The 27,933-nt window shown below is 30.7% G+C and overlaps 1 protein-coding gene and 1 pseudogene across 4 annotated transcripts in view; both read left to right on the top strand.

Annotated features, from left to right (window-relative positions):
- The window catches only part of LOC145295837 (post-GPI attachment to proteins factor 6-like), an 810,264-nt gene that overhangs the window by 398,631 nt on the left and 383,700 nt on the right, over positions 1–27,933 (top strand). The gene's annotated exons all lie outside the window — the stretch shown is intronic.
- LOC145296493 (U2 spliceosomal RNA) lies at positions 12,847–12,962 on the top strand (annotated as a pseudogene).

Below are 27,933 nucleotides of genomic sequence, written 5' to 3'. Positions count from 1 at the left end.
TGTTCTATTTCAGAAAAAAGGGAAAAAGACGTTGGAAATTCAAAACGGGGGGGGGGCTTGTGCTGTTAAAGAGAAGGAAATCTTAGTGACGTTATTTCTCTCTCTTTGACAGAACAAGCCGCCCCGTTCCTTTTTAAATTTCCAACGTCTTTTTCCGTTTTTTCTGAAATAGAACAGCGTCACACTTTGCACACGAAACATTTTCAAATATTTTGTACTGGTGTTTTTTGTTTCTTAATTTCATTCATCCAGAGGAAGTCTCGAAATAAAGACGAAACGTTGATGAACACATAATATGGTTTGTTCCTAGCAGATATCCTAACTGTAATCTCTGAACGTATATACCATTCACTGGACAAAGCGGGGAAGGGCAGAGCGGTAGCTCTAGATATATCTAAGGCTTTTGACAGGGTATGACATGAGGGTCTCCTCAGGAAGATTAGATCATACGGTATCACTGGTAGAATACTTAACATAATTAAATCCTTCTTAGATAAGAGAGAAATCCAGGTTGTCCTCGACCGTCGTACATCTAAACAATATGATATAAATGCGGGAGTGCCCCAGGGGTCTATCCTTGGACCTCTGCTGTTCCTGATATTCATAAATGACCTCCCCGACAAAATTTCCTCTGAGATGGGTATATATGCTGATGACACCACACTCTATAACAGACATGACAGGAAAACAAATGAACATATGTCTAAAGAAATGGCAGAAACTCTAGAAGATGACCTCCAATCTGTAGTGGAATGGGGACAAAAATGGATGGTCACGTTCAATGCCGCCAAGACTAAACTAGTTTCATTCAATAATTACAAGAAACCTTTTCTACCACCTATAGCAATGGCCAACGACTCTTTATCCGAGAGCACGTCTTTCAAGCTCCTTGGTCTAACGTTCACAGGAAACATGAGTTGGAACAATTGCATCGAGGGTATTGCCAGGGCCGCTGCAAGAAAGGTGGGTTCTCTCTACCGTGCTAGAAAACTACTAACACCCGAAAGTATCCTGTACCTCTATAAGGCAACCATTCGCCATTGTATGGAGTATTGCTGTCATATTTGGGCTGGTGTATCTGCTACTAGTCTCTCGCTCCTTAACAAGGTTCAAAAGAGAGTCGCAAATCTGATAGACCCCGAACTGGCATCTAAGCTTCAGCCTTTGTCCCATCGACGAAACGTTGCATCCCTCTGCCTGTTCTACAAGTATTATAATGGTGAATTCTCTGACGAACTGCAAGCACTTGTGCTCCCACGACGTGAACACCCTCGACAGACCCGACAGGCTACAAAATCCCACTCCCACACAGTAGAGATCCCTAGATGTAAAAGATCTTTCTACTTCAGTAGTTTCTTCCCCAGAACCGCTAGACTTTGGAATTCCATTCCAGGTCCCTGCTTCCCCGACTGTACTGACGTTCAGAAGTTCAAGTGCAACGTGAACCAACATCTTGCTGCCCAAATCCCTACATAGTACCCCAGTAGTTTTGCCCCTGTTAGTAGCCCCCTACACCAAAGTGGCAATGTGCCTTGTATGGGGTGAAAATGTAATAAAAAAAAAAAAAATTCTCTATTTTGTTGGAATACTATTTCCACTATTTTCATATATATATATATATATATATATATATATATATATATATATATATATATATATATATATATATATATATATATATATAATGAACAAAAACAACATCGCATATAAAATAAGAACAATCTCTCTCATATATATATATATATATATATATATATATATATATATATATATATATATATATATATATATATATATATATATATATATATACATGAGAAATTGTTCTTATTTTTATATGCGATGCTGTTTTTGTTCATTATATATATATATATATATATATATATATATATATATATATATAATGAACAAAAACAACATCGCATATAAAATAAGAACAATTTCTCATGTATATATATATATATATATATATATATATATATATATATATATATATATATATATATATATGAGAAATTGTTCTTATGTTATATGCGATGTTGTTTTTGTTCATTCTTGACTATTGATTAGTAAATTAATTTATTGTGTAGCTTTGGATTCCTTTCTCCAGCCGGCTGAAAAGCGATAACACAATTGTAATTAATACCTTTTGTCTCGTCTCTTGATATTTACTAAAGCTTAACTTTGCCTGCGGCACCCTGCCAACATGAGGGGTGAGGCGACAAGGAAGCAAGAGATTGTATTTTGGCCAGGCTTGAGAATTTTGGCATTCAAGTTTCTGGTTTTTGTCACGCTTAAACACTGACCATTGGCGCCAATAGGGAATACACGAGAAAAACAAGGTTCTGTATCATACAATAAGGCCGCATCAGTGGATGGGTATCGTTGGTGTGTTTTATTAGAACTGGTGTACATAACATGGCTGCCAAAATGTGGACATTTTTTTTATTTTCATTCATTTTTTTTTATTTTCATTCATTTTTTTTATTTTTCATTCATTTTTTTTATTTTCATTCATTTTTTTTATTTTCATTCATTTTTTTTTAATTTTCAATCATTTTTTTTATTTTCATTCATTTTTTTATTTTCATTCATTTTTTTATTTTCATTCATTTTTTTTTATTTTCAATCATTTTTTTATTTTCATTCATTTTTTTTAATTTTCAATCATTTTTTTTTATTTTCATTCATTCTTTTTAATCATTTGATTTACAATTACTAGTCGAAGTACTCATCTACGCAGACCGAAAAAAATAATTTAATTCCTTTTATTTCTCAGCACACAAAAAGTAAATATATATAGTCCACACGGAACAATGACGTAGTGGATAAAGTGCTTGGCTAAATTCAGTTGTAAGTTACGCTCTTCTGGAGGTTGAAGGTTCAATTATTAGTGCACGTGACACTCAGAATACAATTGCAAATCACTTAGGACTTCCATCCAGTCATGGCTGATGGAACGAGAGCATGCTACTCAGGTGATTAAATAAAGGGCACCATTCAAAATTCCATGCAGATTCCCGAGTTCATGAGATAGATGCCCGAGTTTGACAAGATACACCTGAAGAAGGTCGAAACATAGTGAAAAGTCGAAAAAATACGAACAATTAATCCTCATCTCAAAATCTCAGAAACCTATGATACCAAACGCGCGCGAGCGCGCGCGTGTGATGATATATCATATAAGGCCGAATATTTTTAAACTTATTTTACTGTGCAGAGTTGAAGTACTCATCTATGCATGGCGACAAAAGTTATTAAATCTCATTGCAAAGATGTTGAATTGAGTTAAGACGACTAATAAATGATACGATAACCTCTCCACCAAAAAAATAAAATGGCCGCCCAAAAATATGGAATGCATTTAACATATATACAGAATTAGTTTTACACCCATAACTTAAATAAACCCTCACAGATTTTAACCCTAGTTAACATACACTATATCATAGTTATTAGCTTAAAATAAAATAAAATCCTTTCTGCATAATTTTTGTAGCTTCAGCTCAAATAGAAATATTATACAATTTAAATCCATACGAAAATGATTTTTCCCCATAAAACAAAGATGACAACCTAAAGTGAACACACGAATTCTTCTCTAAGCTTTTTTTTATCATATTAAATTATTTGTTTATCATATTAAATTATCACACATTTCCATTTATGAGAAAATTTCTTTTTTTTTTTTAATCTTCTGGTAAGTATGCGTAAGCAAAAATTTAATTTTGACATACATATATTGATAATCCCGTGTAAACCAAACAGATTTTTAAAAATATAGTGAAGTTTTAACATGTTGAAAGAATTGATTGTTATATATATATATATATATATATATATATATATATATATATATATATATATATATATATATATATATATATATATATATTCGGCCGACTCTACCTCATTATCTATATTTCTTTCATTAAATATTTTCCCTCCGTCCTTATTTTTATCATGGATAAAAAAAAAAACTCAGTCTTCCTTTTTTTCATAACTATAATATATATATATATATATATATATATATATATATATATATATATATATATATATATATATATATATATATATATATATATATATTCGGCCGACTCTACCTCATTATCTATATTTCTTTCATTAAATATTTTCCCTCCGTCCTTATTTTTATCATGGATAAAAAAACACTCAGTCTTCCTTTTTTTCATAACTATAATATATATATATATATATATATATATATATATATATATATATATATATATATATATATATATATATATATATATATATATATAGTCTTGGAAATTTCTTTAAAACCTTTAAAACTATAAAAAAAATTGTCCTTTGTTGGAACACTATTTCGTCACTCAATTAATCTCCTGTATCGCTGAATAGTTTTACTTACATAAACAAACAATAGTACCAATATTCTTAAAGGGAGCATCAATTGTTTACAATGAAACATTGTTATGGGGATTCTTCACTCTATTCCCTCTGCTTCACTATTTGTTACCAAGTAAGATCTTTGAGTTACTTGTAGTTTCACCAAATACTTTTGCAAGCAAAATCCGATCCCGCATTTTGCTAAATCCTGCCCTCTGATGTGAAAGAAAGTATTTCTTCGAAACTCTGCGGATTAAGGACTATCCACTTATTTAGTGTTTCCTTTTCAAATTAAATACGTTTTTAATTCTTTTTCAAAGTGTTTTTTAACAGGTCTTATTAACTACTTGTTCTTATATATATATATATATATATATATATATATATATATATATATATATATATATATATATATATATATATATATATATATAATGGTTAAAGTTAAATTCTGAAAATCAAAATGTAAAAACATATATCCGAGTTAAGAATTTATTGTTTGACACAAGGAATATATAGAGGGGAGTTATGTTAATTTCCTTAACCCATGGATTTCCAGTACTGGCTCATATCATCAGAGGAAATGAAATGCAGTTAGCAAAATGTTCAGCTGTAAATAAACACGTATTTTGCTTTTCAGCACAAATATTGAAAATGTTATTTGAATGGTGAAGTATTACCTCAATGTAATATCTAACAGTATTTTTCACTTGATCTTTAATCTGTGACTTATTTTCATTTAAAAAGGTATCATATTTAGATCATTGTAATAATGTTTTTAAATTATTGAATTTTTATTATATCACAAGGAGATCAATAATACTGACATCTTATATAAAGAAAGTGAAGTATAATAAATTTCCAGGATACATATAAATAATGCAGGTGACATTTAGCTCAATAGTTTGTATCTAAGTCTAACAGAGCTCATACATTATAACTCATTAGAATACAAAATGTATGAGAAAATCAGTATCATGCAAAACTTCAACACTAATAATATGAATTAATATTTTGTAATCCTGTAATTTGTAATTTTTAGGAGCAAGATTACAAAATATTAATAACTTGCAGGATCCGTGTAAATTCCACGGAATAAGAATTATATTTAACCAACAAATATGTTGTGATGAAACTGATAGTTTTCTGGATGGCTCAAAAGTTTTTTTTGTTTTTGGTTTTTTTTTTGACAGAAAAAACAACATACAGCAAATATGAGTTTATTAAAACTTCTATGAAAATATTGTATTTTAAATACAATACTGACGTTAGGATTCGTTTTGCCCTAAAAAACGAAAAAAATAATTTAATTTGGATCCTAACACATTGTGCCCTTGATTTGTTCAAAAACAAAACTGAATTAAAAATTGTAAACGATAATGTCTGCCCTCTCGATGTAAAAAAAATTAAATGAATTTTTCCAAATAAAAGCTAATGTCCTATTTGTATACGTTTACCATGGCTAGAATTAGTAAGTGAAAAATTCGTCAGGCAAATAAGCTCAATAGTAGAAAAATGCTATTTTGCTTCCAGCGTACATGTTGTGCTCTTTACGAATCGGTTAATAGCATCCTCTTGAAAAGACGTTCTACTCCCTACGTAACAATAATGTAATTCATCAATCTAAATGTAGTTTCAGTGCCGACTATGCGGGTTAAACGATGTTAATATTGCTTCCAGCATACATGTTGTGCTCTATACGAATCCGTTAATAGCATTCTCTTGAAAAGACGTTTTACTCCCAACGTAACAATAATGTAATTCATCAATCTAAATGTAGTTTCAGTGCCGACTATGTGGGTTAAACGACGTTAATATTGGATAATAGAATCCAACAACACATATCTGGCAAAGTCAGAAAAGGTACCTACCTATGGAAAAACGTTCTAATAAGACATCCGGGTCTTCATGAGCAGATCAATTGTTAAAAATCTGCTACGCATTTAAGCAGCGAAACATTTACGATTTCGAGTCACACTCATTCAGACATCCATTCAGCTTCGTTTGAAGAGATCTATTCAGTTTGAACGTGATTTGGAAATTCTGTTATTGTACATAGATCACACGTAGCTTTATTTTAGATATATGATGTTTCCCAAGTTTGTTTTTTTTGTTTGTTTTAATTTCTTCCTCATTAAAACATCATAACGTTACTTTATTTTAAACGTATATTTTAACTTGTAGGTTTTTCTCGCTTTTATAAGTAAAAATCCCTCGATCCAGCGTTATAGAAGAGTGAAGGACGAAAATGGTCAGCTAGTTTTCCATTTTTTTCCATCATGAATATAAAAACACGTTTTCACTTCATAATTGTAATATATAAAATTTGTACCCCACAATTATGAATATATATATACAGTTATCCACATACAGTAATGCTTCGCTGTATCACAGCTCATCAGTGCAGCTAGACCAGCACCTTTCCCTAGCCAGGGATTGAACCATCAACTATCGAATTGGTAGTCGGCAGTTCTAACCTCTGGCCTATGACATCAGTGCTCACAAATGACCTCATCAAATATCCATTTAAGTAGACACCCGCCCACTGCTTTTATAGTGCTCGAGCTACGTGTTTATTTACAAACAAAAAGTGAGCCTCGCATTAAAGCCAATTAAACAGTGGGTGAGATGCATTTATGATAGTGCTCTGCGCAAGGAGGGGAAATATATATATATATATATATATATATATATATATATATTTTACACAGTGATCACCACTTATCAAGGCCCGGAAGCCACTCAGGGATAAGGGTTATTGCAAGTACATTAAGTTAGTGTGGAGATTTGATGAAGTGTTTAATTAAGGGGGCGGTTCATTAGGAATTTGTTAACATTGGACTTGAAGACATCCAAGTTGTAGTCTGGAGGGAAGCAGGCAGACGGAACAGAGTTCCACAGGCGTGCAGTTCTAAGAAAGAAGCTTTGTTCATGGAATCCGCGTTTTGATTTAGGCACATATATAGAGTGGGGGAAAATTTTCATATATATATATATATATATATATATATATATATATATATATATATATATATATATATATAAATTTTTATATATATATATATATATATATATATAAAAAGATTAAATAAGATATTAACATATATTTACATATTGGATTATGGCATGTGAAAAACTATGATGCAAATGCCAAGTTGATAGATCATTGATAAGTGTTGAGGCAGAAAACAAACGGTATAATATAATCCAATACGTAAATATCTTATTACACACACACACGCATACACACACGCACACACACACACATGTATATATAAAGAGAACGAGAGCGGAAGAGGGTGAAGGGATTTCCATATCTAGACATATACATTTCTTTTCTGATAATCTCTTGACCTTTAGTGATTTAGATATTTCTGAATTGTTTGACGTTTTACTCATCTTTGTGAAAATATATCTAAAAAGGAAATTATTTGAATGATTATTGTTGTAAGATGTTCAAGAAATATTGCTGACCTGATGACTTGTTGTGCGTCAGTCACCGATCTGAATATATATTTTGAAACACTTCTCTCCAAACCAAACTCACAACAAAAACAATTGCCAATGAATTATGTATAATTTTGATAAACACAAACGCATTCATATATATAACACAAATATGTAAAAATATATTTTTATATAATGAAATGGATGACCCTGTTCCATTTCAGAAACGGAAAAAGTCGCTGGAAATTCCAAAAAAAAGGACGAGGGCATAGCATTATGAAACAGATTAAGATTTTTCTTTATATCGTTGTATAGCCGTTAATATATTTAAAAAGATATGTTATAATTCATATTCTTTTTGGAACAAATATGTCCGTTATAATTCAAATATAGATGTATAACTGAAATGAAATGAGTGTATTTTTGATATGTAATTTATTGACTGATTACTAGTCCTCGCGTGAAAGAGCAGGACACAAAATGTTTTAAATAATAATAATACTTATAGAATAACAATAACAAAGACTTTTGCTGACGAGGACTACTATTGACCGTAACCAGTTATACAGTCCTTTTGAAATTTTCATCTCTATTTTTCTCGTTATGTACTGAATATTTGTTAATGAAACCTATATGAAATATGTTCCTTATTAAATTTTAAAGATTTTCTATTCTGAAAGAATTTTTTAAAAAAATTTAATCTAAAAAAGTTATTTTAAAGTTTTTGTTTAAAAAAATCAGATTTTCTTATTATTCAGACCTGTATTACAAAGAGTGGGTTGCAAAAAATGAGTTGTAGTGTGAGGAGAAATACAAACTGAAATAGAGAGAATGAGAGTTTTAAAATATAATCTTAAAAAGATAAGGTACAAGTCAGAAAACCATTTCATCGAAGACATGAAAATTGTTAAACAAAATCTTTTTAGTATAGGCTTTTAAAATAAAGGTACAAGATTCAATTTGAAATTTATTTATCTTCAAAGTGCACTTTTATAAATTTTACAAAGTAAAGTATAAAAATTTAATTCAAATTGAATCAAAAAATCACCTTCGATTTATTTTATGTAATGTACATTTGGTGCAATTTAAGAACATTATCTTTCATCTAGCAATTAATGATATAGATATAAAATTTTCAATGATTTTTTAAAAAGTGCAACAGAATGTACATTACATAAAATAAATCCAAGGTAATTTTTTGATTCCATTTAAATTAAATTTTTATACCTTACTTTGTAAAATGTATAAAAGTGCACTTTGAAGATAAATCAATTTCAAATTGAATCTTGTACTTTTATTTTTAAAGCCTATAGTAAAAACATTTTGTTTAACAATTTTCATGCCTTGGATGAAATGCTTTTCTAACTTGCATCGTATTAATTTTTATAGTAGGTGTTTTCTATAGTGTGAGAAAGTTAAACTGTCTAAAATTAAATTTTAACAGAAGTTTAATAGAAGTCTACTTATTAATGACGCTATATCATAGAAACCTCTACGTTGTTTAATTGTGCTTATATCTGCGATAAGCACTGATTCAAGAAGTCTCCGTTGCGGTTTATTTTAAATAAATTTAACTATTTTTGCTTGTTTGAAGTCAAAAGTATGATTATGTTACAATAAGAGAATCATGCATTCAGAGAATTGCATTTTCTTATATCTCTTTTATGTTCATCGAGCTTTTTCTCTTATCTGCGTTAATTTCAATAACATAGATATGATGCCAATGCATATATGTCATTAATATATTGGAAACTGGTTGTTTTTTGGGGGTGTTTTGTTGTTTTTAATGCTTGTTTTATAGTTTGTAATGTTGTTTGTATAATTGAAATTCCTAGTTTGTTTAGTGTGTTGGCAATTATTGTGTTATTGGCGTGTGAAGGTAAAAGATGTTTGTTTATGAGAGAAGTATCTGGTGCATATGATTTTTGCTTATTTATCCTGGAAAATATTTGTGTTTCCTTATTCCTAGCATTTAATATAAAATGTGTGTGATATTTAAAGGTTTTCAAAGTATTTGTGGGGTATTTGAATTCTTTTTCTAATTCTGGATTGAAAACTTCGAATGCACGTAGGAAGAAACCAATTATCATACTTGTTTTTATTTTGTTATTATGAAGTGAATAGAAAAAAGATAGTTTATTACTGGATTTTATAAGAAGAATGTTTAGAAAAGGTAATGAGTGATTGTTTTCTGTTTCATAGGTGAACTTTATGGAGGGTTCGACTGAGTCTAATTTGTCTTTAATATTATCTATGTGCGTGTTTTCAGGGATAAAAATTAAAATATCATCAATGTATCAAGAATATTCTGTGTTTGAGGTAATCTAAATTTGAAAGGACCAAATTCTAGGAATTCTAAGAAAAAGAGGCTCACACTCAACTAAGAGGGTTACCCATAGGAACACCAAAATTTTGCCTGTAAAAATTGTTACTGAATTGAAAATAAGTCATGTTAACTATAAATTTAATAATTTATGAGTCGGGAGGAAACGGTAAGTGCATGTTTGATTGTTTTATGTGTGTATGCAGTAAATTTAAACATTTTTAATGGGGACATTAGTATGTAATGATGCTATATCTAAACTGTGTATAGTTTTTTCATGTATATTAATGTTTTTATCTTGTTGAGTAAATCTCCGGAGTTCTTTATGTGGGAGGTGCTAATAATGCCCATTAGTGGAGTTAGGATGTTCGATATGGCCCGTGCAATTTTGTTTGTTGCATTTTACCGATGCCAATTTTGTGTGTTGGTGAATATGATTTTTGCTTATTTATCCAGGAAAATATTTGTGTGGCTTTCCGCTTAGCATTTAATATAAAATATGTGGGATATTGTAAAGTTTTCAAAACGTTTGTGAGCTATTTGAATTCATCGTCTAGATATTCTGGACTATAAATTCCAAATGCACGTAGGAAGAAACCAATTATCATACCTGTTTTTATTTTGTTATTATGGTGTGAGCAGAAATGTATGTAATCATTTTTGTGTGCAGTTTTGCGGTGAACTTTGAAGGATAGTTTTTTATTGGATTTTATAATATGTGTGTTTAGAAAAGGTAATGAGTGACTGTTTTCTGAGTCTAATTTATCTTTAATTTTATCTATGTGCGAAATCTCCATAAAGTTCATAAAGCCTGTCTCTGTTTTATCGTTATTTTCATGGCAAGTGCTCATCTGAGCTTCAATCTATAGCCCCCTCTCGCCAAACTTTCACGAAAATCACTCATCAACTGAAACCACTGCCATTAATTTCACCCACTCTTTATCTGTGCCTAAACCTAAACGTAGATTCCATGAACAAAACATCTTTCTTAGAACTGCACACTTGTGGAAATCTCTTATGTTTGCCTGTTTTCCAACTGACTACAATATGGTTGTCATCAAGTCCAAGTTCTTGATGAGTCCTTCCCCTTAAGTAACCAATTTACCAAATTCTATTATTAACGATTACTACGATATTATCCCATTGACCACTGTACACTCAATAACTCTTATCCTCGAGTGGTCTCCGGGCCTTGAAAAGTGGTGACTCTTGTGTAAAAAAAAGATTCAAAAGTAGAAACAAAAGATTGAAATTGAAAAATGGGGTGGTAAGAAAAAGATGAGAAAAAATGAAAAAGAGACAGAAGAAACAGAGAAGAGGAAGAAAGAATATTAAGAAGCTGAAAAGGGGGAGAAAGATAGACATTGATTTGAGAGAAAAGGAGAGCAAGAAAGGGGAATGGTACAGATAGAGAATCATTTTATAAATCTATTTTTAGAACAGATAAATATAGATCAGTTGAGATCAATTAGACCCAGACAGGAAGATGATTAAATCGAGACGATAATTCAGATTTATTTATTTTAAAATTTGGAAAGAAGTAAAAATGGGTGGGAGATTTACTGATCATAAGTAATAGTTTAATAATTTTATGTATAATTATAATTGTCTGCATACACACATATACTTATACAAATGTATACATGCATATACACACATATATAAAAAATAAAATAATATAACATAAAATAATATGGGATAAGAAGTGAAACTAAAGAAGTCAACTCACTTACAACTAGTAGGGACAAACACACATGTAATCATACACATATATAGGTACATATATACATATATACATGCACATATATGCACATATATATGCATATATATACACATGTATACACATACATACAGTCGCACATTATGTTTAAAAACAAAAACATACATATACACAGATATACCGCTAGGGATAATTTATAGCAGCTCATTTAGTCCCACAAAAAAACTAATAAAGCGGAATAGAAAAAATCTCTTATCTTAATTTATCGCCTAAGGTTTAAAATGTGAGCTAAGTAATTTCGAATTGGTTATATTTGAATTTTTTCTTATGTTTACATTGGGAAATAAGTTCGCTTTTGAAATTGATTATGTTGATTCTTTCAGAGAGAAGTAACTATACTTATAGCGTCAGTTATGCAAAGGTGACAAGACTTAGTATCTGGAGTTTAAGACATTGACTTTGTAAGAATAGCCGAATTCATAGAGAGAGGGGTGTTTTTAGATTTAAGTTTGTTAATTAAAGTGGTTAGGGAGGTTCCCTGGCTATTATCAGTAATTTCATTATTAAAGGAAGAAGTGTGATAAGATATTCTAACGTTTATTAATGTTAAAGTGGCGCCAATATAATTGTATATTTTACCTGGCGTTCACGTAGTGTTAATTTTATGTGGATTTCTGTTGGGATTTGGAGTGGGATTACGGTTTAATTCAAGATTGTTATAATTAGTAGTAGTAGATGCAATCTGTACAGGGATATTGCAATCTGTATTCCGTGGTGAGTTTAAAGTATTATAAGTGTTTGGAGAAAAATAAGGTGGGTTATTATTATTATTATCATTATATTATTACGCTTATCGCTCCGTCCGTTATCATGCTGTGCATCCCTAAAAATGGAAAGTGGAATATTCCAAATAAACCTTGTCAACCTTCAAATATTTAAAAAAAATTGGTGTCGTTGTTGAGGCAAAGCTAATAAAAATGATTTGTCTTTCTTGGCCTTTTGGTTAAGATCAAAGTGTAGTATCTGTTCTTCATGTGCTACATTTCAATTTCTTCTCTCTCAGTGGAAGAGAAATCCTTTATGACTAAGACAATTTTTCTCCACGTTAAAAAACGACCCTGGTGTCTAAATCTGTCCCGTGGGGAGGCATTGTGAATAGGTACTATGTTTAATGTAACAAAGTTTTAATATTAAAAAATGTAACTGGAAAAAGTTATTTCTGATTTAATTACAAAATGCCCTGGAAATGTCACTTCTGATTAATTATAAAATGCCCTGGAAAATGTCCGTTCTGATTTTTTTTTGTTTACTTGCCTCCCCACAAGGACGGAATTGGACATGAGGTCGGTTAAAAATTTAGAGGGAAACCAGCTCCCCAAAAGGGGCACTCTGGTTAATAACAAAAATAAAAATTGTATCAGTAATGAAGGATTTCTCCTCCATTAACCAAGACCAGAAAAGGGGGGATTTAAGTCACTGAAATGCGGAACTGATACTACACTCAGAAATTCATGTTGACGCAATGGTTGCCTAATCCCTAACCATGTTAATGTTTTTATGTATTACTTTTGAAAAGCCACTGAAACAGTTTATGATTTTAACATTGCTTTATTTCAAGTTTAATTTAAGCAATGGGTTACAGGATATGAATCAGTCCCGGAAATTACTCAAACCATTTACGATTTAAAAATTACTTTATTTCATGTATATTTTTAACAGTGGGATGGGGGATATGAAGTCGGTTCCAGAAATGGCTGCAGCCATTTACGTTTTAGACATTACTTTATTTAATGTATATTTTTAACAGTAGGATGGGAGATAAGATGTCAGTTCCAGAAATGGCTGAAACAGTTTACTATTTATACATTACTTTATTTCATGTATATTTTTAGCAGTGGGTTGGAGATATAAAGTCAGCCCCGGAAAGGGCTGAAACAGTTTACGATTAAAACATTACTTTATTCAATGTATATTTTCAACAGTGGGGTGGCGGACATGAAGTCAGTCCCGGGATTGAATGAGATGTGCAAATATATACTATCAGAAAGCGTCGCCCAGTATTGAATGAGATAGGTGGAAAACATATAGTAGCAAAATACCCAGCATCGCCCGGGATCAAATGAGATAGGTGAATGTTATATGCCCAGAATTTATTCATTTGTTTGTAATTAAATAATCAGCCCAGGCAATATATCAAAGTTATTATTTAAGTAAGAGAGAGCGACATAGTGGGTCAGAGTTATGAAAATTATTGTCAAAATTAGTAACATATCCAAGAATTATGAAAAATGATGAAATGTGAGTTGCTTGATTGGTGTATTTGTAATGATATAATAACCCCAGACAATATAGCAAATATATTATATAAGTAGGAGGGAGAGGCATAATGTGGGTTTTTTATTATAAAAATTATTGTCGAAATTAGTAACATATCCAGGATTATGAACAAAGATTAAATGTGAGTTAATCGATTGTGTGCTTATAATAAAATAATCAGCCCAGAAAATATATCAAAGTAATTATGTTAGTAAGAGAGGGCGATAAGGATGGTTTAAATTATGAAAAATAATTGTTGAAATTAGTAACATAGCCAAGAATTATGAAAAATGATAATATGTTATTTAATGCATTAGTGTGTTTGCAATGAAATAATCAGACCAGACAATATATCAAAGTTATTATTTTAGTAAGTGGGGCGATGATGTGGGTTAAAATGATGAAAAATGATTGTCGACATTAGTAACATATTCAAGAATTAAGAAAAATGACGAAATGTGAGTTAATTGATTGGTGTGTTTCAAATGAAATAATCATCCCAGATAATATATCAAAGTTATTAATTCAGTAGTAGGGGGCCGTGATAATGTGGGTTAAAAATATTAAAAATAATTGTCGAAATGAGTAACATATCCAAGAATTAAGAAAAATGATGAAGTGTGAGTTAATTTATAGTTGTGTTTTTTATGAAATAATCAGCCCAGACAATATATCAAAGCATTTTTTCAGTAAGAGAGGGCGACAAGGATGGTTTAAATTATAAAAATTTTTTTGTCAAAATTAGTAACATATCCAAGAATTACGAAAAATGACGAAATGTGATTTAATTTATTGATGTGTTTAAAATAAAATAATCAGCCTAGACAATATATCAAAGTTATTATATAAGTAAAGGGGAAGGAGATAAGAAGGGCTTAAATTATGAAAAATTATTGTCGAAATTAGTAAAATATCCAAGAATTACGAAAAAATGATGAAATATTAGTTAATTGATTGGTTTGTTTGTAAGGAAATAATCAGCCTAGACAATATATCAAAGTTATTATTTAGGAAAGAGGAAAGGGCGAAAATGTGGGTTAAAATCATGAAAAATGATTGTCGAAATAAGTAACATACCCAAGAATTATGAAAAATGATGAAATGGAGGTTAATTGATTGGTGTGTTTGTAATGAAATAATCAACCCAGCAAATGTATCAAAGTTATTATTTTAGTAAGGTTGGGCGACAACATTGGTTTAAATCATAAAAAATATTGTCGAAATTAGTAACATATACAAGAATTACGAAAAATGATGAAACATGAGTTGATTGATGTGTGTGCTTGTAATGAAATAATCAGCCTAGACAATATATCAAAGTTATAATTTTAGTAAGGTGTGCGATATGGTGAGTTTAAATGATGAAAAATTATTGTCAAAATTAATACCATATCCAAGAATTATTAAAAATGATGAAATGTGAGTTAATTAATAGTTGTGTTTTTTTTTATAAAATAATCAGCCAATACAATATATCAAATTTAATATTTTAGTAAAGGGAGGGGCGATAATGTGGGTTGAAATTATCAAAAATTATTGTCGAACATAGTAACATATTCAATAATTATGAAAAATGATAAAAATGTGAGTTAATTGACTGGTGTGTTCGTAATGAAATAATCAGCTCAGGAAATGTATCAAAGTTATTATTTTAGTAAGAGGGCAATACAGTTTTAATAAAAACTAGAATGATATGATTGTGCCTTCTTTCGTGCTGAACAGAACGTTCACAGAATGCCCAGCAACAATATATTACATATGAAAAATGCTACTGTGGAATTTCCACAGGCCCCGCTAGTTATTATTATTATTATTATTATTATTATTATTATTATTATTAGTAGTAGTAGTAGTAGTAGTAGTAGTAGTAGTAGTAGTATCGTCATTATATTCATTAACATTGATATCATTATCATTTATGTTGTTGGTTGTGACGTGGTTGTTTGTAGGTGAAACGGTTGGTGGAACAGTTCACTCATTGGATTTATATTTTGAGTAGTAGACAGATGGGAATTTCTGTTATGGGAGGATTATTTCCGACTATTGTATAGGTGCTCTGTGATGACTCAGTAACAGTACACGAATATATAACATTCTATGGATGCAATTGTTTTTGAGTGGGCAGTTCTGCTTATTGTTATAATTGCAATTATTGTTTTTGGCATTAAGGTGAAAGGAATGGTCTGAGCTAATTTGATTTTTTGTTGTTCGGTGCAATTATCATGTGTGCTAGATTGAGCATTGTAGATTAGGAAATTTTAATAGAACTTTTATTAAATATGATACTATCTGTATGTGGTTACTTAAAAGAATTTTCTACACTGTTAAAAATTTTTTAGTATATTTTTTTGACATTTGAGCTGGAGGGGATAGGTAAACCAAATATTTTTCTTTTTCCTAAGACAGTTGCGGGTGTTATGCTTGTTATGATTATTGCATTGGAATTATGTTGGTAAAACGGTTGGTTATTACAGTTATTATTCAGTGGAGTAGATTGTTTTCTGGAATATGATTTATTTTTGCCATGTATGTGTAATTACGGATGTTAGACGGCTAATAACGGAGTTATTATGATTATATTGAATTTTTTAATTATACCCTGAATTTTTTAAGGCGTTATTGAAGAAGGTTGGATTTTGGTTGAAAAGTTTTTGTCTGCGGAAAGTGAAGAAATTCTTCTAGAGACAGAAAGTATTATGGATTTTATAATAGAATTAGTGATTGGAAAACTTGCGAACATAGAAAAGATCGGCTTATGGACTATCTGATTCTGTATTTAGGTTTTGCGTGGTATCAAACAAATTAGAAGGTCTTTGTTAGCTTCAATTGTTATAGATAGCCCAAAATTGTTGAAACACTTGTGCAATTTCCTAATAGTTACTATATATTCTCTTGATCTAAGTTCTTTCAAAAGGTAAAGGCCAACCAAGTCTGTTACCCAAGCAGAATCTGAAATCCATTAGGATATCAAAGTTATTGGGGTATGTATACATTTATGTGTTCATCAACGTTTCGTCTTTATTTTGAGACTTCCTCTGGATGAATGAAATTAAGAAAACAAAGCACGAGTACAAATGTTTGAAAATATAGTTGTATGTAATGAAATGTATGACTCTGTTCCATTGCAGAAAGCGAAAAAGTCGTTGGAAATTAAAAAAGAGAAGGGCCATAGCGTTGTGAAAGCGAGTAAGACAAATATTAAAAAGGTTTCAACAGTTGTTATTTCAGTCATAGCTACTCAGCCTTATGAAACTGTACTACCAAAGGGATACATAGATGCATTGAAGCACCTAGCAAATAACAAGAATATAATTATATCACCAGCTGATAAAGATGGTGGTTTGATAATAATGGAAAGGGCATGTATCTGGAGAAGGTTTCTACACTATTGACAGACAAAGACACATGTATCAACATTAATTTAAATAAAGTAAATGGAAGCATTGAGACTTTCAACAAATCTTTTTTAAAAAAAATATAAAAAAACAACAAAATTGGACATCATACATTGAATACCACCCCAATATTCCGTCATTATATGGCCTCCCCAAAACTCACAAGCCGGATATATCCCTATGCACCCCATAATATCTGGCATCAGTATGCTCGACCCTCTTTAAAGTTCACCTACAAAACTCCATATTAAATACTAAGTGAAAAGCCACACAAATATTTTCCAGGATAAATAATCAAAAATCATATACACCAGACATTTCTCTCATAAACAGACATCTTCTTTTAACTACACATACCAATAATACAATAATTCGGAACACAATAAACAAACTAGGAATTCCAATCATACAAACCACATCACAAACTATAATACAAATATTAAAAACAACAAAACATCTCCAAAACAAACTAGTTTCCAATGCCATCATAGATACATTAGTGAAACCCAGCGTAATTAGAAAAATGGTTCAATGAACATAAAAGAGATATGAGAAATAGCAATTATCTAAATGCATTATTCTCTCATTCATTACAGCATAATCATACCTTTGACTTCAAACAAGCGAAAATAGTTAAATTATTTCAAATAAGCGGCGCTGGAGACTCCTTGAATCAGCGCTTATTGCAAATGCAAACACAATTAAACCACGTGGACGTTTCTATAATGTAGCGCCATTAATAAGTAAACTTCTATAAAAGAACAATTTAATTGTAGACACAGGTTAACTCTCTTACACCAAAGAAACACTTTCTATAATAATTAATACATATAATCTCAATCAAAAAGCCAAGTACGTCCAAGGATGGAATACTGCTGCCATATCTGGGCAGGAGCTGCTAAAAACAGCCTATCCTGCCTTGACAGAGTACAAAATAGACTTCGTGGCTTAGTGGGGGATGCCCTTTTCTCTACCCTGCAATCTCTCTTCCACAGAAAAGACGTTGCGAGCCTATCCTTGTTTTATCGTTATTTCCATGGCAGTGTGGTACTTAAAGTAAACTTATAATTTAAATTCAAATCTATATTTTACTCTATTTCTTTTCTATCTCTAACCCATATTAATTTTCTTATAAATTTTAAATCCAGACCTTTTATTTTAATTTTTTTCAGATACATCTGCCTTACTTTTAATGCTAGGTTTATTTATGGTGTCTTTTAAATTTAATATAAACCCTTCAAAATTTGCTGACGAGGAGACCTTGCTTATTAAAAAACTATATGTAATTATTGTACGTAACTTGATGTCTACCACAATAAAAAGCATTGTTTTCCGAAACGATCGTACAGATAATTGATTTTGTTGTTGTTCCTTCTTATGAAACGGATTTTTAATTTAATTATAATTTGATTTTCAAATTTTAAATTATCAATCACATTACTTAATATATTTATATATATATATATGTGTGTGTGTGTGTGTGTGTGTGTGTGTGTGTGTGTGTGTGTGTGTGTGTGTGTGTGTGTGTGTGTGTGTGTGTTTCTGGTGATAATTACATTTCAGCATGAATTACTAAATTATTACTAAATTATCTCTGGGCTTATATCGAAATACAATTATCGCCAGAAAAAAACAACAAAAATTCCACATAAATTTAACCACGTAATTTTAGCCAAGACTTTGTAGAGTAGTGGTAACGCAACCGACCACAAATTCTGCGGTATCGAGACTCAGTATAGTAAGCCATGACGATAGGCTATTGATATGGCAAAACAAATGTCGATGGATACCGGTTTTATCTATAATAATTATATATAATTATATATATAGATGAGGTAAAAATATAATATATATATATATATATATATATATATATATATATATATATATATATATATATATATATATATATATATATATAATTGAATTAAAAATATAATTTTGAAATATTGATTTCTTTTTTTTTCTAACAATAATGGCACTTACCCAATTCTAAAGAATCCCTGAAGCAATTTTCAACAGAAAACCAAAAACAAACACAGACAAATATTTATTCATATACAAAATGAGTTTTCCATGCAATTCTGGAAACATCAGTTTCATATACAAAGGTTATTTACATTACCACAAAGGCCATTATCATAATCATTCTGTATTTATGACTTTACCGTCAAATATGCTTTTTCCATGTTCATACTTATAACAATGGTAAAGCGCTAGTCGGAAACATTTCTTTCACACTCACTCTGGGTTCATGAATAATTTCACAGAAGAGTAATATTTATACCCTTTTGTGAACATCAAGTGTCTGGGAATGTGCTCGTTTTGGAATGTATCCCTAATTGCTGGACATGGTTTGTGTCCTTATTTGGTTTTATGGTATATCAACTATTTTTTTCTTTTTTTTTTCCACAGGAATCACCACTCATCAAAGCCCGGAGACCACTGGAGGATAAGGGTTAACGGGTACACATTAGTCAGTGTGATTATAGCATTGTTAAAAGCGGTAGTGGAATTTTTGTAAATAGGATTACAGAGGTGGACGGATCATCAAGAACTTGTTTACATTGAACTTGAAGACAATCAGATTGTAGTGAGTTGGAAAGTAAGCAATCGTAAGAGAGTTCCACAAAAAAGTACATGAGCAAGTATGAAAGTAATAGTTTTCAAGGCCAAAGGAGGCCATACAATATTAAGTTTTTGGTTATGGATGAAAAAAAACAAAACATTTACTTGATTAAGTTTGTTATTTACAAAAAAAAAAAAAGAAACCTTTCTGTTCAAACAAGGTTTTGAAAGAGTTAAAAAATATTCATGCTTTCTTATCATGACAGGTAGTCTAATAATTTTGTTAAGCATTGTAGTCAGCTGTGAAGCAGGCCAATGGAAGAGAGTTCCACAGGCGTGCAGTTCTAAGACAGAAGCTCCTCTCATGGAATCTACATTTAGGTTTAGGCACAGATACAGAGTGTTGGAAACTATTGGTAGTGGTTCTGGCTAAACGAGTGTCTTTCGTGAAAGCAGAGATCAATTATTTAAAGTCATTTTGGGAAAAATTTTCACGCTTCAAGTTCTTTTTATCTGTAAATATTTATTCATGCATTTTGATTTGATTATTTAATTTTACGGCATATCAATCTTTTTATTTAATACCGAATCCAATAATTTTGAAAGAAAGTTTTATGTTTCAAGTTCTTGATATCTTTAAGTATTTATTCATGGTGTTTATTTTTTAATTTGAATTATTTTTTTTTTTTGTATAGAAAAATTACTGTTTAATTTTTGGCTTTGCAAAACATGATTGAGTTTTGCAATGGAGAAAAAACAAAAAAATGACATTAATGTTTGGTGCAGAAAATAGCTTGAAATTCACTGAATTCTCATGAACTCAGTTTATTCTGCAAACCAATTCCCTTTTCGAGATAACTGGTTGTAGAACAGACTCATAGATAGTGTTTCATTGTGCAGAAATGTCACACTAGATGAGTATCACAGAAGGATGAGTAACACAATACTTTTTTGTGACTTTGAATTACTGCATTTATCTGGACCTCCACGTGTGACCATTATTAGTAGGGGAATAGACTCTCAGTAATTTCATTAAAATTTCGTTTCTAGGTTGTCCAGCTATGAAGACAGAATTACGTCATGAGCTAATGTAGTTCATCACTGGTAAACACCTACTAAATTACTTAGTCTGCACTATTCCAAACCTCCCTTCTTTTCATAATTGTTATATTGCTCAACCAAGCAGAACATCTGGCGTCTCTCAGTCTCCCAATCGAACATGTTTATTGTCCTATTTCTGCCACAAATTTTGGCTCAGTTTTTCATTAAAACACAAATTTCATTTGATTGAGATTCGATACTAAAGTTGCCAAATGCACACGATTGCCAGGGAATATTTCAGGAAAACAGCCAAGATTTGTTTACTAAATAACCTAATCTACTTATAATATATGAACGAAACTTTCTCGGTTTGTTTGTCCGTATGTTTTTTCATGTTTTTTTCAAGGGAAATAATAACATGAAAATTTCCGGCATCAATGGTCCTGATGTTGTAGAAGACAGATATTAGACTAAATTTAGTCAAAAGACCAATAGGATTCCTAAAAATAATCTCATTTTGTGTATGAACAGAAATTTGCCTGTATTTTTAAGTTTTCTTTTGGAAATTGTTTTAGAGATTCTGTGGAATTGGGTAAGAAGCCAAAGAAATCAATATTTTATTCCTATTATATTTTTAACACACACACACACACACACACACACACACACACACACACACACACACACACACACACACATATATATATAGATATATTTCTGTGGAAATATATTTTATTTCCTTATAATATATACCAATCCCTATTGAAGAAGCTCAATGTAATTACAGAGCAATATAGTGAATAAATGACAAAAGACTATTCCAAAGTTTATGATGTTGACCAATACTTTATTCCTTTAATTCAGTTGACATTTAAAATTCTTGACAGTATCTGTTTCGTAACGCAAAATCAATCACTTAATTATTATATCAATCAGTGAATTTATTTTGCCCTCAACTTTAAGAAGAAATGGAAACAATATATCCATCAAATAGAAATAAAGTGCGCATTGACATGATTAAAATCCGAAAGTTGTAAGAAAAGTTGTAAATAACTTATAAGATGTTTCCATTACGCCATTTTAAATTTTCCAAATTAGATTTCTAGAATTCAAATTAGATTTCTAGAATTCAAGGTAATATATATATATATATATATATATATATATATATATATATATATATATATATATATATATATATGCGCATGGAACTTGCGCCCTTGTTTGAATCTTGTCTTTCATGAATGGGTGATTCCATCTTTACAAAAGGGATGACAGGTGATATATATATATATATATATATATATATATATATATATATATATATATATATATATATATATATATAGATATATATATATATAGATATATATTTATTAGCATTTCAGCCCGACGTTGTCCGGGTGTTTGGAGGTGTATGTTAAGCAGAAAAAAAAGAAAAAAAAAGCGGTACATTTTTTAAAAATTTGACCCTTATTATGACTCCTTAAAATTTATTGTTTTGACCTCAAATCAAGGTAGATCAATGTTCAAGGAACCTATATCTAAAATTTCAAGTTTTTAAACGCAAAATTGGCGGAGGAGTTTGGTAGAGTTCTCAAAGGTCAAATCATTGAACTTTCACCCCTTAACAGCCAAATTTCTGGCTGAAAACGGATCACAAAGATTTCCCCAAATCTCAGTACCCTGTATATCAAATTTCGAGTCTGCAGACAAAAAATTGAAAGAGTTATTGCGTAGGGAAATGTACACAGACACACAGACACACAGATACATAGACAAACACACAGAAATACGTTCACTTTTATAGATATACTAGCATTTCAGCCCGGCGTTGCTCGAGTGTTTGGATGTGTATGTTGAGCAAAAAAAAAAAAGTTGTAGTAGGAAAGCAGGCTCGAACCCGTACCGCGAGGGAGGAAAAGAACGACCCCTTCCTGTTGAAAAGTGCCAAGTTGAAGGTAAAGATATTAATGTTTTCAGCCAATTTTTCGATATCTGTCGTATGAAAGGTCGAACTTCAAAACGATACTGATCTTGGTAAAATCCGACGCCTCTGTCAAAAGTTTAAGGCAGACATGCAAACATACATACATACATTTACATATTGGAAACTAAAAATTTTCGACCCAAACCGATTAAAAAGCTTACCCTGTCGCTGAATACCCTTTATGTAAAATTTCAAATGTTTAGACCAAAAATTGTAGAGTAATTTGGTAGAGACCGCAGAGGTCAATTTTTTTTTACTTTGACCCCTAGTTAACATTTATTGTTTTGGGTTCAATTCAAGTTATTAAGTTAGATCCATGTCCAAGGAACCTATATCTAAAATTTCAAGTGTTTAGACCCAAAATTCTCAGAGGAGTTTGGTAGAGTTCTCCAAGGTCAAATCGCTGAATATTGACCCCTTAACAGCCAAATTTCTGGCCGAAAATCAATCACATAGAATTTCCTACATCTCAGTACCCTATATATCAAATTTCGAGTCTGTAGCGTTTAAATTGAAAGAGTTATTGCGTAGGGAAATGTACACGCACACACACACACACACACACAGACTCGTTCACTTTTATAGATATATAGATAGATATAATGAATATATATATATATTTATATATATAATAAATATATATATTTCTATTTATATATATAATTAATATATATATATATATATACATATATATATATATCTCTAATGAATATATATCTATAATTTATATATATATGAATATATCTATAATTTCTATATATATATATATATATATATACATATATAGTAATTTATATAATATATATGGCGATTAAGCTACACTGAATATTCTGCGTTTCATCCAACTATAGGATTCGTCATCAGGCTTATGCGCGAATTCTGTTGTTGCTTCTTGTTTTTATATATGTTGAGGATTTCTTGTTGGCCAATCAGCTTTCTAGTATCCACCGCGCCCCTTCCTATCAGCCAATAGGCATGCATTTTATCAAACAAAGGATCTGTTTTAGAACTAGGTTAGTGGTTTTAGGTGGCCGTTCTCCTTTCTTTTTTTTTTTTTTTTTATACATATAAATATACCTATGTGTACACAATAATGCACATATATATACATATATACATATATATATACATATATGTGTGTGATCGTTTATGTATATTCATGTTTATTTAATTTATTTATTTGTTTGTTTTCTATTGTTATTGTTAGTTTTAAAGCTATTTTGTATCGCTATCCTAGAGTAAGTTTTATTTTGTGAACACAGTTGTTTGCTATTTCCCGCCTACAGTTTAATAGATTTTGAGGTTCTTTAAAGTACAGGATAGAAAATTTTTCATGGAGGCATAATTTACATGGGTCGTCTAAATGTCTGCATGTGGTAGCTTGTCTCATTATTTTCCATTCGACTACCGGCGAATGTCCGCTTTCTTTGAGTTCCCAGTATTTATTCGCTAGTGTTGTTTTTATACAGTGTTTTTTTATTTTTGAACGTGCTTTTGTGGTCATAGTATCGGGTTTTAAAATCTAAGGAAGTCATGCCTATGTAATATTTCTTGTTATTCAGGTTTTCTTTCGCAAATATTGTTGCTTGATAAACTACGCTTTTTGTTAGACATTTATTTTGGACTGGGCAAAGTGTGCGGTGTCTACAATTTTGCCCAGTCCAAAATAAATGTCTAACAAAAAGCATAGTTTATCAAGCAACAATATTTGCGAAAGAAAACCCGAATAACAAGAAATATTACATAGGCATGACTTCCTTAGATTTCAAAACCCGATACTATGACCACAAAAGCACATTCAAAAATAAAAAACACTGTATAAAAACAACACTAGCGAATAAATACTGGGAACTCAAAGAAAGCGGACATTCGCCGGTAGTCGAATGGAAAATAATGAGACAAGCTACCACATGCAGACATTTAGACGACCCATGTAAATTATGCCTCCATGAAAAATTTTCTATCCTGTACTTTAAAGAACCTCAAAATCTATTAAACTGTAGGCGGGAAATAGCAAACAACTGTGTTCACAAAATAAAACTTACTCTAGGATAGCGATACAAAATAACTTTAAAACTAACAATAACAATAGAAAACAAACAAATAAATAAATTAAATAAACATGAATATACATAAACGATCACACACATATATGTATATATATATATATATATATATATATGTATATATGTATATATATGTGCATTATTGTGTACACATAGGTATATTTATATGTATAAAAAAAAAAAAAAAAAAAAGGAGAACGGCCACCTAAAACCACTAACCTAGTTCTAAAACAGATCCTTTGTTTGATAAAATGCATGCCTATTGGCTGATAGGAAGGGGCGCGGTGGAGACTAGAAAGCTGATTGGCCAACAAGAAATCCTCAACATATATAAAAACAAGAAGCAACGACAGAATTCGCGCATAAGCCTGACGAATCCTATAGTTGGATGAAACGCAGAATATTCAGTGTAGCTTAATCGCCATATATATTTTATAAATTACTAACTAGCTCTACCTACGCATTGAGCACTTTTGAAGTAAATACTTAAAGTTTTCGCATAAATCTATACTTTCGTATATTAAATTTATGTGAATAAATGAAATAGTTATATATATATGTGTGTGTGTGTGTGTGTGTGTGTGTGTGTGTGTGTGTGTGTGTTTATGAGCGTGGCTCTGAGGCTAAGAAATGGGGTTGGAAGGTTTGTTTTGGTTTCGATTCTAGATGATATCACTCAAGTTTATTTTATTTATATTTAATAACGTAATGTACTTGCAATAACCCTTATCCGTGAGTGGCTTCCGGGCCTTGATAAGTGGTGATCACTGTGTAAAAAAAAAAATAAATAAATAAATAAACATTTTTAATATCACTACACAATCATGACTTTCTTTCGGTCAATAGTTGTGGCATACTAAAGACTTCATGAGGCGATACCAGTCATTCTTTTTAAATGGTCAACTCCTTATTACAATTCTTCTAGATTTCAAACTCGAAGATTTTATTCATCATATCAGTCATTGCTTTAGTCAAAACAATATCTTTGATACATATTTACATATTTACATATCTGTTTCATTGATGGGGGAACACCAATATCTGTGTGTCCATATTGGATATTTACTGCTCACATTCACAAAGAATACATTCCATTTTCTTCTAAAGGATAAACCACATCCAAACATCTTATATAAACGAATGTACGCTTGACTTCAATATCGCTCCTTTTTTTTTTTGTCTGATGAAATTGTCCCCTTGAATTAGTATTCCACTGAAACATGTATTCACATATGTAACCAATAATGTTTGTATTATAAACAGACTATATACCAGCTCTGTCCACCATTAAGCACTCTTTAATAATCACACGTATTTCATTGAATTTACTTCAAGGAAACCAACTATGCAACCATTATTCATATATATATATAATATAAAGCTGAATGTCTGTGTGTGTATGTGTATGTGTGTGTGTCTAGTCACGAATAGGCTCCTATATGGTTGACTATTTTACAAAACTGATTACATATAATGATAGAAGATGTATCGGGACACGGGAATGGGTATGTTTGATCTGGCAGAATAATGGTTCATTAAAATTGTGGGGTCTGCGTTCGCGCATGGTCCACAAAGTATGGAAATAAAAAAATTTTTAATTAAAAAAAAAAAACGTTTACAAGTGTTTTTGATATAGATGTACATAAGAATACTTTGATAAGTATGTTTTAACTTAAATAGGGATGGTATAATAAAATTGTGGGGTCTGCGTTCGCGCCTGGCCTCCATAGAATGGAAATAGGCACAAACTTTAGTAAAGACTTTTCATATCTATCTGTGTAAGTATACTTTGATGATTATGTCTCTGTTTGAAGAAATATGGTATAATAAAATTATGGGGTGTTCGTTTGCACCTGACCTCCATCGAATGGAAATATGTCACAAAGTTTAACAAGGTTTTTTAATATAGATCCACAGAATATTGTGATAAGTGTTTCAGTGTGAACAGGTATGGTATAATAAATTATGGGGTTTATCTATTTTACTTTTACTTTCGTCATGTTTTTCTTTGGTTTTGATACCCCCAAATTCAACCCAAATTTATAACCCTTCCTTTACATAAACTATCATACTTTCATAAATCAGAGTCCATTTTCTGTAGGCTGTTTTTGAACCCAGTCAACGACGGGTACTTTTGCTAGTATATATATATATATATATATATATATATATATATATATATATATATATATATATATATATTCAAGCAAATATTATTAAATGCAACGGAGACACTTTGCTTTATGATTCTTTTTTTAAGTTTTCGATTTTCCGCATAATCTTTTTTATATCGAAATCAAAAATATTAATAAAAGTTCCATAATTGTTGCAGTCGTGAACGCTTTTGTCCACGAATCATCTTCAGGTGTTGAAGTAAAAATGCGAAGGAGCGAAAATGAGAATTAAAAGTGAAAAACTAAAATATTCAGTAAACGGCGTTAGGTGATAAGTTAAAATATGTACAGCCAATGAAAAGTCGATTAAAAATTCGAGTATTAAAATCAGCTAGTTGGTGGACACTGAACAAAGTCTGTCCAGTACGAACTACGCAAGACATTTTAAAATGTTACCGCTTCTTTCGAATGCAATATCATTTATAGTGGGTTGAAGGGTTCTAATTTATGATGCTCCAAGAATTTCTAATCTTTTAATATTATTTTCATGTTGTATAATTTTTATGGTGCCAACGAGGA

This window comes from Euprymna scolopes, chromosome 16 (genome assembly GCF_053919585.1).
Source record: "Euprymna scolopes isolate OS-2025 chromosome 16, ASM5391958v1, whole genome shotgun sequence".
Classification (NCBI taxonomy): domain Eukaryota; kingdom Metazoa; phylum Mollusca; class Cephalopoda; order Sepiida; family Sepiolidae; genus Euprymna; species Euprymna scolopes.
The sequence above is the reverse complement of the archived record's forward strand: the minus strand, read 5'-3'. Positions and strand labels throughout refer to the sequence as shown.